The sequence below is a fragment of the Drosophila suzukii genome, chromosome X, assembly GCF_043229965.1.
Source record: "Drosophila suzukii chromosome X, CBGP_Dsuzu_IsoJpt1.0, whole genome shotgun sequence".
NCBI classification, from domain to species: domain Eukaryota; kingdom Metazoa; phylum Arthropoda; class Insecta; order Diptera; family Drosophilidae; genus Drosophila; species Drosophila suzukii.
In genome coordinates, this window is record NC_092084.1 from 17,434,658 (window position 1) to 17,449,519 (window position 14,862).

The 14,862-nt window shown below is 37.7% G+C and overlaps 1 protein-coding gene across 5 annotated transcripts in view; it reads left to right on the plus strand.

Annotated features, from left to right (window-relative positions):
* Nucleotides 1-14,862, plus strand: part of Ten-a (tenascin accessory) — a 169,324-nt gene that overhangs the window by 18,229 nt on the left and 136,233 nt on the right. The gene's annotated exons all lie outside the window — the stretch shown is intronic.

Consider the following 14,862-nt stretch of genomic DNA (forward strand, 5'->3'; position numbering starts at 1 on the left):
CATGATATCATAAGAAATTTTTACTCAATGCGAGCCTTAAAATGTTGCCCTATTTCAAAATGGTGTTACTCAAAAAATAGTTTATTCATTTTTACTTGTGTTTATTTTAAAAGCAAAACAGTGTTAAATAAAAATACAACTCAATTAGTAAAAGAAGATTTAAAACAGATATGATTTTATTAGTTTAAAGTCAGTTGAAACTTTAAGATATTCTTGAAAATCCCCATTACTTAAGATTGCGGGCCAAGATCGAAGTTAACCAATTCGAAATATCAATTTCAATCGCGATGTTCTCGGGTTTCTCGGTCCAAGAAAAAGATACATCAATCCCTAGGAATTCCAGCAGCTGTTTTTGGGCGCTGTTGCCGCATTTCTGGGGCAATAAAGTCGGGAAGAAGCGGCTTATATAGGGTATGACCTGCTCGAGGAGTGCAGAAATCAGAAGACCTGCTTTCCGTCTTCCTCCCCCTCATCTTTATCGGTTCCTCTTTCGCTTCTTTCTCCTTTATCGTTTCGCAAATGTGCCGCACAGCTGTTGTCAGTTTAACGCCACGAAAAGGAAAACGTATCTGTATCTCATGGATGCAGACAAGTATCTCGAGGTACCTGTGCCCGGATTAAACTGTGAGAAAGGGCTCCTTTAGAATTTGAAATTGTATCTGGGGCACAACAGATGTATTTGTATCGCTAGATGAAAGAACGCACTCAATAAGGTGCCGCGGAATAGTTCATTCTCAGTCGTAGATACAATAATGAAAACGTACTTGAAGATGTTTATAAAAATCGCAAAGGAGCGTTTTGTATTTTGATTACTATCGTAAGAAATACTGGATAGAAATTTTACAAGATTAGTTTTATAAGTAATATTATTGTATCTCAACTATTTTTGCACCGTATATTTTCTTAAAATATTTTGTTAGTATCTTTAAGTTAGAGATACTAACAAAACATTTAGCGAATCTTTTTCAAAAAGACAAAAACCTTATTTCAATTTTACGATTCTTTGTTGGATACCTAATATCATCTACCTTTTCTTAAGTAATCTAAATATATTTTGGGTATAAAAGAAATTATATAAGGTAGTGTTACCCGACCTTATAAATACCATTTTACAACATATAGTCAGTATATCTGGTGTTAAATGGTCATAGATACTTGAGGAATAATTCATGAAAAATCATCCCACAATGGCATTTGCATTTAAGGCTATTTATGTGGTTGCACAAGACCATCCAGGCTCTTGAGCCCCGATTAAGTCATCAGGAATACGCCTGATGTATGGAAATTGCAACCCAAAACACAGGCATTTCCAACTGGCAACAATATAATACGCTCAAGTGCGCAAATTAGTGCAGCGAAAATGTCAAAAGCGTTGACTGACAGTCCGCGCGATGAGTGTATGGCCGTGTGTATATGTATCTTGCAAATTGTTATAGTTATAGATACAAGAGAACCGAAATAGCAGGATTTAGAGAGCTGGCAGCGGCGGCGGCGACGGCGGCAGCCACTTGAGATGATTTATGATGCCAGTCAGCCCGATTCTCCGGCTCCTCGCACAAGTGCAGACAGCAAAAATAACAATCCAAAAAGGTTTTGCCATTGATAGCAGGCAGGCAGGCAGTCAGCAGCCTCTCAGAGAAATCCCGGGGACTCGGGGAATCGAGGAACTCTGAAACTCTGAAACTCTGGAACCCAGAAACTCGGGACTCGGGAACCCAGAAACACGGGGCCTGGGACCATGATGCTGCACAAAAAACACCAAGGAAGAGGAAACGCGAAGAAAAACACCGGGGGCGGGGAGGTTTTCGAAGAGGTGTGAAGCACACCGGGCCAAAACCTTGAATTGAAAAATTCCCAAAACAAAAATATGCCTGCAAAAATATGTGCGAAATGCACTGGCCGAAAAATAGGGGCTGAAAATAGGGTAATTAAGACGCAGGAAACTAAAAAATGTGGAAGCAAACTCTTAAGAAAAACAGTAAAATAGGTAATGTAAATAACAAGTACTTATCCAAAATCACCACGATATTCTATAATCAAAATAGTATTGTTACTTAATATATTTAAAAAGTAACCCATGTCTGTCCTTGAAGATAACAAATATTTAATTCTCATAAAATTTTGATTTTAAATTGTTTGTAATTTGGGTTAAATATAACCTTTTAAAATGTTTTTTAAAATATTACTGAGCATAAAGCTCACAGATACACAAGATTAGCAAATCAATAGTTTGTATATTACGTGAAAATAAAATTTACTATACTTAGAAAGTAACCATTGTCATTTTTGGCGATGAAGATACCAAATATAGACCTTAAATTAAATCAAGCCTTTAAAATTGTGTATGTATATGTTACTGTTGCAAGATTCCATTTTAAATTAGTTAAATCCATTCAAAATACATTTTAAAAACAGTACTGAAAATATTCTTGAAAATGTTATTTGACCAAAAAAGATACAAGATTTTAGCAAGTTATATTTTTTAAATTTCTCAATGGTTTTCACAGACGCATTTATATATTTTACTTACCTATTTTCTGTTTAAATCGCTAATTTTGCCAGTGTTTCTTGTATAAGTAAATCAAAAACAAAGCTGCCGAGGAGCTTGGCAACAATGACGCGGCTAAAAAGCAGCAGATTGTGTGTGGAGAAGGCTGGCCAAGAAGGAGCAGAATCTCTGGTCCAGCAGCGTTGGTCATTACCGTCATGCCTTGTCATAGACAACATCGTTTATTTTCCAAACACTCGAGGAGTGCTCCATCCTCCAAAACCGTTTTCACACCTCTCGCCCCTTGGCTCTCAACATTTTTCACGTTCTTACCTGTGTGAATCAGCACAACTGGTTGGTTGGCTCCTCTCAAAAAAACACACACAAAAAACCCAATGAAAAAAACTAGGAAAAAGCGAAGGAAAATACTTGACTGATTTCGCGTTGTTCTTGTTGATTTTGCATTTACACAGCACTACAAACAGCAAACGGCGGAGAGAGAGCTAGATTTATTTTCCATAATTATTGGAAATTTATGCAGCAAGTTGCCAATGAGACAAACAAACCATAAATCCACACAAATCGCTTCCAAATGAATTGGAGCGTGTGGAAAATAAGAGGGCGGTGATAAAGGGTGCATCGTAAATCGTAAATCTTTCGGATTCCTAGATACAGATAGAGAGATTCGGATTCGGATTCAGATCCAAAAGACATAGAGACAACATAGAGACACAACCGAAATTGCTTTTTCCGGAGACCAATTAAACGAAATCCTCGATGAAATCGAATCAAATTGTAATCAAATCGAGTAATAATATCAGCTCGAGCTGTTAAGTGCAATTGAAAGTTTTAGAAATTCGATAAGCCAGTGGTGTGGATTTTGGAATTGGAATTGTAGCTTGTAGATGAAGAATTTTCACGTGGCGAACCTGTTGAGGGAAAAGGGGCCGGGAATGGGGAGCTAATTTGCCAGGCGTGTTTAGCATTCAAGCATTTCGAGTGGGAGTTTTGGGTTTGGGGAGGGGGAAAAGTCTTCGGGTCGGGGAAATGCCGGGGAAAAGTGCCACTCCAGAAGTCAAGTGGCTGTGGCTGCTGTGTGTTTTCGCCTGCATCTCAAGATGTTGCAGGCAAATCGTTGCAGCAGCAGCAGCAGAAGCAGCAGCACAGTAAAAACAAACCGAAGCGAAACGCAGGCGGCATAATTAAATTTCAAGTTTCAACATTCCCAGCTCAGCATCCTGTCGCGAAAAATCCAGAGCCAAATAAATATATATATATACTATATACATTTGCAGCGGATTTAAAGGCTGACAGGGAAAGGCTTTTGCTGCACAAAATGGTGTGCAGGAAACTCATTAAATGACAGCGTTGCATTTTTAGCGGGGCGGGCAGGGTTGCCAAAGTTCTTAGTTGGGCCGCTCGACAAATTCCCTGTCCGCTCGGCTTTAAAAACGGGGCCAACTAATTGGATGGCCAAAGCGGGCTTAATTCAATTCCATCCCCAGATAGCTAAAGTGACAGCCAACACGGCGCCATGTTGCCAAAGTTCATGAATGCGTTCTAAATAGTTGTGCAACACTGGTTGGAGACTTAGAGAAGTGCAGAGACTTGGAGAATGGAGTGAAGCGAAAAGAAATTGCCAATTATTACAGCTGATGGCTTAGTAGAATTTTTTAATATGGTTTAAACCTAAAAAGAACCAACATACTAACAAAACCAAAAAAAAGTGTTGGAAAAGTTAATTAACTGACTTAAGCTTTGATAATTGCGGTCTAATATTTGGCTGCCCACCTATAACTTTCCAACTCAATGGCTTGGCAAATACCTAGCTCAGTAATAGAATTTCCCTGCCCTATTTGCTAAAAAACTTTTCCACGAAATTGGCCGCTTAACAACACTGCCTCGGCCATGGAAACGCACTTGGTAATATAAATCACCGGCGGGAAAAACGAAATCCAACAAAACGTTGCAATTATTTTGTTGAACTTTTCCAAGGAAATAATTCTCGTGCGCCTTAAATCATTTTCATTTGGTGGCTTGTGTTTTATGGGCCGTTGGTTTATTGTTTCTTAAAATGTATAAAAATAAATGAGCTAAATTGTTGCCTCTCCTTCGCTGAAGTGATTTGCCTTTCCCCCGAAGAAAAACGACCAAAAAAAGAAGACGACTAAAAAAATGAAGCGAAGAAGCTGAAACAAAAGATGCCAGGGCAAATTTTTCACATTTTATGGGCAATGTTTTTCTTTAGGTATTTTCCTTTTTTTTTTTTGGTTTTTTTGCAGCTCTGAGCGTGACTTTGGTTTTGATAATTTTTATTTTCCAAAGTACACGCGTGTTTGTTTACGTACCTATATATACACATTGCATATTTATGACTGAAAATATATTATGCGTATAATTGTTGTTGCCTCGTCGCCAAGTTTTCGCTTTTTGTTTCCCTTTTGCACCTTTGCGTCGTTTTGTTGAATCAATTACAGGCAGTTGGCTGCTCCCTTTGCCCGCAAAGGAGGGAAAAATGTAGGGGGGAAAAAAAAGAAAACCCAAGGAAAATGTAAGGAAAAGCTGGGGCAGAAAATAGAACGCAGACAGGCTGGCAAAAATGGCAAATTATGGCACCCCAGAGATGCGCGATAAAAGCCCATTTACTTAAACTGAATATTTATTATTCCTGTCGCTGCCACCTACTCCCCTATCATATGCCCCTCTCTCTCTAGCTTTCTTTTGGAACCTTTCCCTCTCTCTCTCCACTGACTTTATGCCCATTTCCCATGCAAAACGCTTGACTTTTCTCCTTTTAGCCTTCTTCATATGCCGCGAGTTTTTCATTTCCTCCCAAAAGTTGGGGTGTCATAAAGTTTCGTCCCCACCAAAGTTTGATTGAATTGTGTGCGGGGACTTAGATGGAAAAAATCCCCACGAAGGAAAACGTAGAGCCCGAAATGAAGATGGGTTGATATTGAAGCTGGCATCGGGTATCGAATGTTGGTAAATCAATGCCAAAGCCACAGTCATTTATAAGGATTTTGGTACCGAGTATTCATATTATTTTGCTGTCATTAAAACATCATTATATTTATATGCATATCTGTGGAGATTGTTAAATATATAACAAGAAGAGTCCAAGGATGATTGTTTTTTATGGGGTTTCCGAAGAAGAAAACTGAGTTAAAGCTGAAATGAAGCCATCGAATATAATATGTATAAGGAAATTAATCCGTTAACTCAGATACAAGAATTTATATAGATCTCACAAATAAGTTCAAGGTAAACAGAGAGAAAATATGTGTTTCAATGCGTTTTCCAACACTAATAATTACAATATTTTATTTCTATGAGATCTCACAAATATATTTAAGGTAAACAGAGATAAAACATGTATTTAAATGTGTTTTCCAAAACTAATAATTACAATATTTTATTTCTATGAGATCTCACAAATAAAGTTAAGGTAGACAGAAAGAAAATATGTATTTCAATGTGTTTTCCAACACTAATAATAAAAATATTTTATTTCTATGAAACAAATAGGCTGTTTTTTTATTAAACACTTCTTTTATAGGAATTGTTATAAATAAAACTATATTATATTATATTGTATTGTATAAAAGTTCTTATATTTAATGATCTTCTTTTTTCTCTCTGTGTTGGTGGATCCCTTAACGGATCAGCTTACCGAAACCTTTTGTGCGAGATCTTTTGATTAGAACCCCGATTTCAGTCGTTATGACGACGCCCGCAGCCGAATTCGCCAAGAATTCGATACTCCACGCACAAAACCCAATGAAATTCGAGTGCAGAAATCCCTTTCTCCCAACGAAAGAAAGCCAACAAAAGCCAAATAAATATAAAGAAATTAATGAAGTAAATGATAGCTGGCGAGGGCAAAGGAGATGGTCATATATTTGAGTAAGAACGAAGGCAATGCCGAACCGAAGTGTTTCATAATTTTCGAATTCTAAGCGCCGCCGCCGTCGCCATCGAAAATTCCGATAAGCGGCAAAGGCAGCTCCCCAAAAAAAAAAAAAATAGAACCCAAAATATATATACCAAGCTCCCTCAAAGTAAGAGGGAAAAAATTAAATAATTTATGTTTTATGTGGCACAGGAAGCGCTGCCTTCTGGGGGTTGTTCCGTTCTGTTCCGTTCCGAAATAAAATAAAATAAAATAGACAAGAGCGAGGAGCGAACGGAGCACTCAAGTGATTTAGGAAGTGTTTGTCTGCGTTACGCTTGGTTAGTTGATAAAAATCAGTCGACGCTTTTGTATTCTTTTGGCGTGGCTCTTTCTGGAGCTCCCCTTTTCTGGCCCCCCTCCCTGCCTCCTTTCGACGCCCTTGTATTTTTCCAAGGAGGCGTGGCCAGAAAAAGAGGGTTATATGGGCCCTTGTCTGAGTCATGGTCGCCCCTTAATTGCATCGACTAAATTGCATTTTAAGCTCTCCGCGTTTCGTTAATTTCTGCACCATTCGTTATGATTTATAACGGCCACGCCCAACGCCCCTTTTTTGAGTCATATACTAGCCACGGATATCGCCTTTTCAAGGTGCTTGCAAATGGTATCTGCGAGATGCGAGTATCTCACGATTTTATCTGGCTGTTATTATTCCCTTTTGAAGGTTGCTTATATGTTAAACATATTTTCCATTGAGTAAAAATAGTAAATAAAAATAAATCTAATATTTAATAACTACTATATTCAGATATTTTAAAGATAGTTGTATCTGTAAGATTTGTATATCTTAAGATTTTATCTGACTGTTCTCATTTGATTCAATTTGTAAAATCAATCTGCATATCTAAAATCATATCTGAATATGATTAAAAATATATATAATTTTCATATTTAATCATTATTTTTAAGAACCAAAATTAAAGAACCCCAAGATATCTCTGGTTAATCGTGCCTCTTAAAAGATCTCCGGACTTTATCTGTTTGTTCTGGTTCTCTTCGGTTCGTAGATTGCATTATTGCGTGCCAAATATGAATCAAAGACAGAACGTATCCACGAGATATTCTACTCCACTCTCGTCCACTTCCTGTGCGGTTTTTGGTGTGGAGCGCAGTTTAAAGTGCCATTAACCCACAATTGCACAAAAGCCAAAAGATACACAATCTATGTTTGGTTTTTTCTTTGGTTTTCCTCTTTTATTTGTTTTCTTTTTGATTTTTTTTTTTTTTTGTTGGGTTTCAGTTAATTGCAAGTTTTACCCGGAGCTGCGTGTCAAAATATCATTTTGTGTGTTAGATACATTTACGAATCGAGCTGTTCTTTTGGGATGGTGGCCATTAATTGTCGTTGGCCTGTCATTTTGCGGTACGAATCTGTGGCTAAATATGTGCCCCCTTTCTACCTGAGATACGGCATAGATGCCCAGATATACAGATACGGATGGCCTGTGACACAACATTCTCAATAGTTTTTGTTTGGCTTTGGGTGGTTGGTTTTCCTCAATTTCGGCAGGGTTGATAAAATCGCCAGCTGCCAGAGAAAGACGGGGGATATATACACAGAAATACATAGACCATTTCTGCAGGACACCTTTGTCGCGATAAATTTGAAATAATTTGATGCGTCTTGTTTTATTTGACAGCCAACAAATTCGTAGTGCCCGAGGGGCTTCGAGAATCATCCCAATATCGGTCCCTGTGTTCGCCCAATGTAAACAAGAGTCGGCCGGCAATTAAAAGGACCTTCCATCCATTCGTTTTCGTGGGCATCTCGCTTTCTCCCCATGTAGGGAAATTCAATTTGTAGATTAAAATGTACTCCCTTGTTCTGTGTTTGTTTTGTTTTGTTTTCCCAGATATTTTCCCCGTAATAGCCACGTGGGTTTTTCCGTCCTCTATCGACGGGACCTAGTCCTTTCGAAAAATTTTCAATTAAAAACTAAACGAAATCGTAATTTGTATCGGTTTGCTGGGGTTTTTCTGGGGGAACGGGGGAATGAATTAAGGAATTAGCTGGGCATTAAAAGAAGGGGGGCATTGGATTCCCCACAGGGCAGATTGATTAAAATTGATTGAGCGTCTATGCAAATCAAGTTGGGATTATGTCAGGGAAATGCCATTGGAAAGCGGGGTAAACAAAAGAAATTATGAACAAACCCAGGGCGAGAGTAAACAAGTGTATTTAAACAAGATATGGTGGGTAAACAATGCGTTGAATAGTTTTACGAGCATGATAAGAGATTTTAAATATGCCAAAATGTAAAATTAAATAGTTTAATACCTATATTGACACATTTAAGAGTCCCTTCTGGCCTTAAATAAATCGTTTAGGGTCAAGACAGCATTAAGTGTTCTTTTATTACCAAGATACTTTTTGAACCCTTTGCGATTTGAACTTTTATATTGCTCGAGCGCTTAACTTTCGACTCATCCCGCTGGTTCTTTTAATATTTGCATTATAAGCACTTTAAACCATTTAAACTTGCACTGCTATCCCCCTTCGGCGCCCTTGGATAATGCGCAAAAAAAAAAGAGTTCACAAAATAAAATTCGAAAAGGGAAAAAATCGCAGTACAAGGAAAGTAAGGCGGAATGGAAAAGAGGGTGAAAAATGCAATTTCCGCACAGACGCACACATTTTCCGGCCAACAAAGTACTTACACACACATCTATATATATATATATATATATATATATATATATATATTTGTATCTGTATCTGTATTAAGATTTATATATATTTATATAGAAAGAGATAGGGCGCGAATGGAAAAACTCAATTTCCAAACTAAATTCAACTAAGAAGAGAAAAAAATTGTGTGTGTTGTGTGCGTGCGAGGAGGGAAAAAAAAAGAATTGTGAAAATTGTATTTGGCAAACGCATTAAACTTTCATTTTTCTGTCAGGCCAAGGATAACACACACACACATACAGGGACCGCAAATGCAAAACCGAAAATAGAGAAAAGTACGAGGAAAATGAGGAAAATGCAGCCGGGGAAGATATTTGAAAATCAAAGCGAAAGTTCTCGGCTTTTGTCTGTCCGCAGGACCCATCCTTCCACGGCAAACTTTGCTTAGCCAGATACCCCCGCGCCGAAAAACTTTTGTCATGAATTGAGGCTGGGGAAATGTGCGAGAAAAACACATCAAAGCAATCAAAAAGTGACGCCAGAGCAATTGAAAACTTTTCGCATGAAAACAAAAAATCCAAAAAAATCCACAAAAAAAAAGGAACTGCAGCCAAAAAACAAAGAAAAAAGGACAGAATTTACCAAAAAAAAAAAATCAACGAGGAGTAGGAATAGAAAATGCAACGCATCAATGCATTTTCCGAGGGGCGAAATCAAAAGCTAAAGAGTCAATTGCCAAACCCATTTTCCCGCCCCCTTTTCCGCCCAGTTAATGGCTTTGTTTGCCATGGCCATCAGCCAAGAAAAAAAAAGAACTAGGGAAAAAAAAGAAGGAGAAATGAGAGGAGAAATGCAACTTAAATAATGAGCCCCCGAATTTCGAATATATATATAAATATATCGCAGTACGGACTTAATGCTACTATTTTTGCCCAACTTTGTGCTCAACTTAAATAATTTGCGCATAAAATATAATTTAATGCTGATGCCCTGCTTCTTTGCCCATCAGAACTTGTTTGCCTGCCAGAATGCCAGAATTCTGGGCTGCCAAAAAGGGGGTTTTATGGCACCCATAGCTTAGTCGAAAACGAGGTCAAATGCAATGCAGACGCGTGCCAATGCGAGAGTCTCAATTTGGCAGCCAACTGTAGCGGCTATATGAGGCCCAACACCCTGGAAAACCCCCTTAGGAAACCCCCTTATAGAAAACCCCCTTTAGAAAACCCCCTTTTGAAAACCCCCTTAGAAAACACCCCAGCCCAAAAACCCCACCCACAACCCCAGAAAGGAATGCATTTGCCTGACGATGAGATTTCGCCGCTATACAATATTTCATAAAGCCGGGAAAACTTTCGAGCTTTCCTCGAGCGGGGAAAATTCTGGCAGGAAAATGCCTTAGCTGCAATAAATGCAGCTAAACAGATATGTGAGTCAAGCGGAATTTTCAAGGCGATGGCAAATTTTCGAAAATAGTTTTAGTAACAACGTATACTATGATTCCATCAGGCTAAGATAATTATCTATCTATAGGTACAGGTATTTTAAGCAGTATAATAATCTACTTTATTATAGCAATAAATTAAAGACAATAGCTATTAGTTGGTTTAATATAGCCCTCCCCTATAACTTTCACCCTTATAAAGAGTGGGGATCACTTCCATAACTTCCGCATGCTGTGGAATGTGAAATGTTTTGTTGTGGTTTTCTATGGCGGTAATAGAGAAATATCCACTTTGTAACCCCTATTTCACTCATCAATTACCCAGTGGAGTCTAGACTACCTAGTCATTAAAATGCAGAGAGAGAAATTTTGGCCAAAGATAGATCATTATTTTGGTACTTAGGAAAAAATCAAAGAACTGTTTTTAATATACATGGTTTATATATCAATATCAACTGAGAATTAAGTAGTTCCTTGTTTTTAAAATGCAGTGAGAGAAATTTTGATGTTTTATAGAGATTTAATAATTTAGAATACCAAAGTTAGATCATTATCCTAGTATAATGGAAAATATCAAGAACTATTTTTAGTATATATGGTTTTTTTTATCAATATCAACTGAGAACTATGTTGTTCTATGTAAACAAAATGCAGAGAGAGAAATCTGCATATTTTCAAAATATTTATAAGTTCGGATTATCATACATAGCTCATTATTTTAATAAATATGGTTTTTTTTTATCAATATCAACTGATAATAAAAAGGCAGAGAGAGAAATCTTATATTTTATAGAGATCTAATAGTTTGGTATACCAAATATGATCCAGTAGACTTGTTATATAGGAAAAAATCTAAAAATATCTTTAATATCTACTGTTTAAATATAAATTTCAACTGAAATTTACCCAGTTTCTTTCAGTATCTTTTTCTAGCTCAGATAAGTGTATCTGTATCTATTGCAGCCGTGTCTCGAGCTTGGGTTCAGTGCTTTGTTGTCCCCGTATTTAAATGGCAAATGATTAGCTTCAATTGGCTTCAATTGCGTATGGGGTTAATGCCCAAATTGATACGTAGAGCGAAGAAATCTCCAAAGCCTCTCTTCTCATCTCATTTCTGAGGCCAGATAAAACCGAAACCCAACCGCCCGCCGTCTGTCCCATTTTCTAACGCAATCGTTTTGATGGGATAAGTAGTTGGCCGTCAGAGGGTTAAGGCGGCGAGGGGTTGTGGGGGTTAAGGGGTTCACATCACGCACATTCATTTGAAGTAGCTTCACTTTCAGCAGTTTTTAAGAGAGTCTGAGCCGATTGAAGTGTCTGGCAAGTTAAATCATTTGGAAATTTGAGGGTTTTCTCGACTTGATTCACCATTTCACCAAAAATGAAATCTCCCTTTTTGCCCTTTTCCCCACCAAACACCCCGTTTATCTCCGCCTTTTCTTAACTTGGCTTATTCCGAATTTAAGTTGGGCAGAAACAAGAAGACACAAAAGTTTCTCTTTGCCTCGTCTATTGAAGTTTGACTTTTATTTTCGTAGCTCTCAGTTATTGGGTGTGCAAATATTTGCTGCATTATTGGGCAACTGACTTCCATAGGCTTCAAAAAAGAGGGTTCAAGTTGTAACTTCTTTTTAGTAACAAAAATTGTTATTTCTACCAATTTCATTCCCTAAAAATTTGGTTAAAACATAGATTTTTCTGTATTTTTGATATTTTTCTAGAGCAATCTCTAGATAATTACATAGACTATTTTTGTTTAGCTCTCTCCTAATAAAAATCCCACAAATACTTGTAAATCTTGCCACATTCTTGCCCCCAAATACATGCACAAATATTTGTAAAATGCCGTAATTGCGGAGATTATTCAGTTTGTTTATTATTTCACCCATATTTATCTTGTGCCCCGCTCAGCGGCATTCCTTCGTTAAATATTTTTAATGATTTGTTCAATTTGAGCATGTATTTCGGGCACGGGGCATTCGGCACTGCAGCGGTGCATATGCCCGTGACCTTTGCCGCGGCACCCACAAGATACAAGATACACACAGTGTACACAAGATACAAAATGCATACAACATTCAGCATTTAACATTCAACATTCAACGTTCAACATACGACACACAAGATACAGATACTTGCAAATGCGGCAAGGGCTGCAAATGAAAAGTTAAACGTTGCGTGCTGCGCCTGTTTATCTTACGGATGCGCCCTGGGATGCATCACTCACTCAACTCGAGCATAGCATTTAACTCATTCGTATAAAAGATACAAAAACCGCGAGTATCTGTATCTCGCTCTATGTATCCGTATGTACGGTGGATTGTGGATTGGATGCACAAACAAATGGGCGAGTTCTTCGGCTCTTCAGCTCTTCAGCTCCTCAGCTGCTCTTCTGATCCAACTTCTGCTCATTCATGGCGTTGCACTCGATTAAAAATGTTTCGTGTGTGCCCCGGCCGCCGCATTTCCCTCAGTTTCCCCCCGCATTTTCCCCCCGCTTTTCCTCGGCTCCTCAGTTGTTGTCGCTTTTGTTGCAGGAAGTGCTCATCTTCATTTACTTTGTTGTCGCTGCCGTCTCTTGACGTTTTTCGGTTTTGCGGATGACACTGCTCGGTTGCCGTTCTGTGCACCAAATGCACTGCAAAAAAAACAGGTTACTAAATATAGTTTTTAGGGAAAAACTCCACTTTTAGATATGACAGTCTTGGATAGAGCGATATTATTCATATTAATATTTTAGGCGACCCTTAATTAATTAAAGTAAAGATATTTGCATTATAAACCTATTAATAATAATATTTTATAAATATAATATTTCTAAGTTATCATCTTTTTAAAATGAAAGACTGCATAAAATATAACTTGTATATTATTCCATATTTCTTTGATAATTATTCGTATAATAACATTACTCCATACTTTTATAATAAATGTATATTAGTTGATTAATGAACAATATGAAAATGTTATATTTTAAAGAATTTTTAAATATAATGATTATAAATCCTTTAATTAGGAACAGTGTTGAAAAAAGAAATTAGTTGGTACACAAATGTTGCAGAAGTTCTCTTTTTGGATAAACATATCGACATTATATCGATATAAGCCGACATAAGCAGCGATAATTAAAAATCCTTAATGAAAAACGTTGCAAGAAAATTAGTTGGTACATAAAAAGTATGTATTTATAACATATTTATTTTGGGGAACACAGTTCGATTAACATATTTCCCAAATGCTATCGATAACATCAAGCAGTTGCAACCATACTTAAAGATCCTTATTTAATGAGTAATTACAATGAATTGAAATAAATATAAATTCATAAATATTACCAAAATTTCCTGTTTAGAAAACACAGTTCGATTTTTCTGCCAGTGCATAGATTCGGCTTGAGATTATTGCCAATTTACAAGCCGCCTGTCTTGCTCGCTCACTCGCCGCCCGTCTCTCTCTAACGCCCGGCACTCTGCTAATTAAATATCTATGAATGGCGGTCGTATCGTAGCATTCTTGGGGTGTGCGGTGTATTTGTATCTATATCTGCCGGATTGCCAGTTTGCCAGCTTGCCGGATTTGCCGAATGGCGGCATGCAGATACAGTGTGTGTAGAGTATCTCTCGCTCCGCCGTCGTTTGTATTTTAATTTAGCCTCTTCAAATTGCTACAGGAAATTGCTTTAATTTCCATTGAGTGTTTCTTGTTGCCGAAAACCGAATTGCCCCTGTTTTCCGTCTGTTTCTCGTTCTGTGGTTGTGCAAAGATTATACCAACCGCACATCGAACTTTACGGCAACTTTCCTTCAGCCAACAAACATATGTACAATGTACATATATTAAAATATATCTTCAGCCAGACGCTTAAGCGCTTTTCATTAATTTATATCGCGGTGCAGTCAGCACTTAGAACCCCAAAAAACCGAACCGAAAAACCCACAACAAACAAACCGCAGAACACACGACTTAACAAGATTTTTGCGTGGCCTTTTTGGAAAACCGCTGGAGGAAAAGTTTCCGCTGAAGACATCAATCAATGCGATTAGACAATCGTCAATTAATCTGTGAAAGTGAAACTAGAACGCGATGTATTAAAATCTCATGGAAAATGGTTTTGCTAGGGGGGGACTTTTCACGTTTTCCACGAGGGGTGGGGGTGGAAAAACACACACACACACCCACTCGAGAAATCAAAGAGGAGACCAAACACTTGAGCTCATTTCCCAGGCTTTTTTTGCTTGTTTTTTTTTTTTGCTTTTCTCCCACTTTGATCTTTCTTTTGTAGAATATACAGGCGAAGAAGCCGCGCGAAAAATCAAGGGAAAACCTAAGGAAAATACGAGGAGGGAAAACAC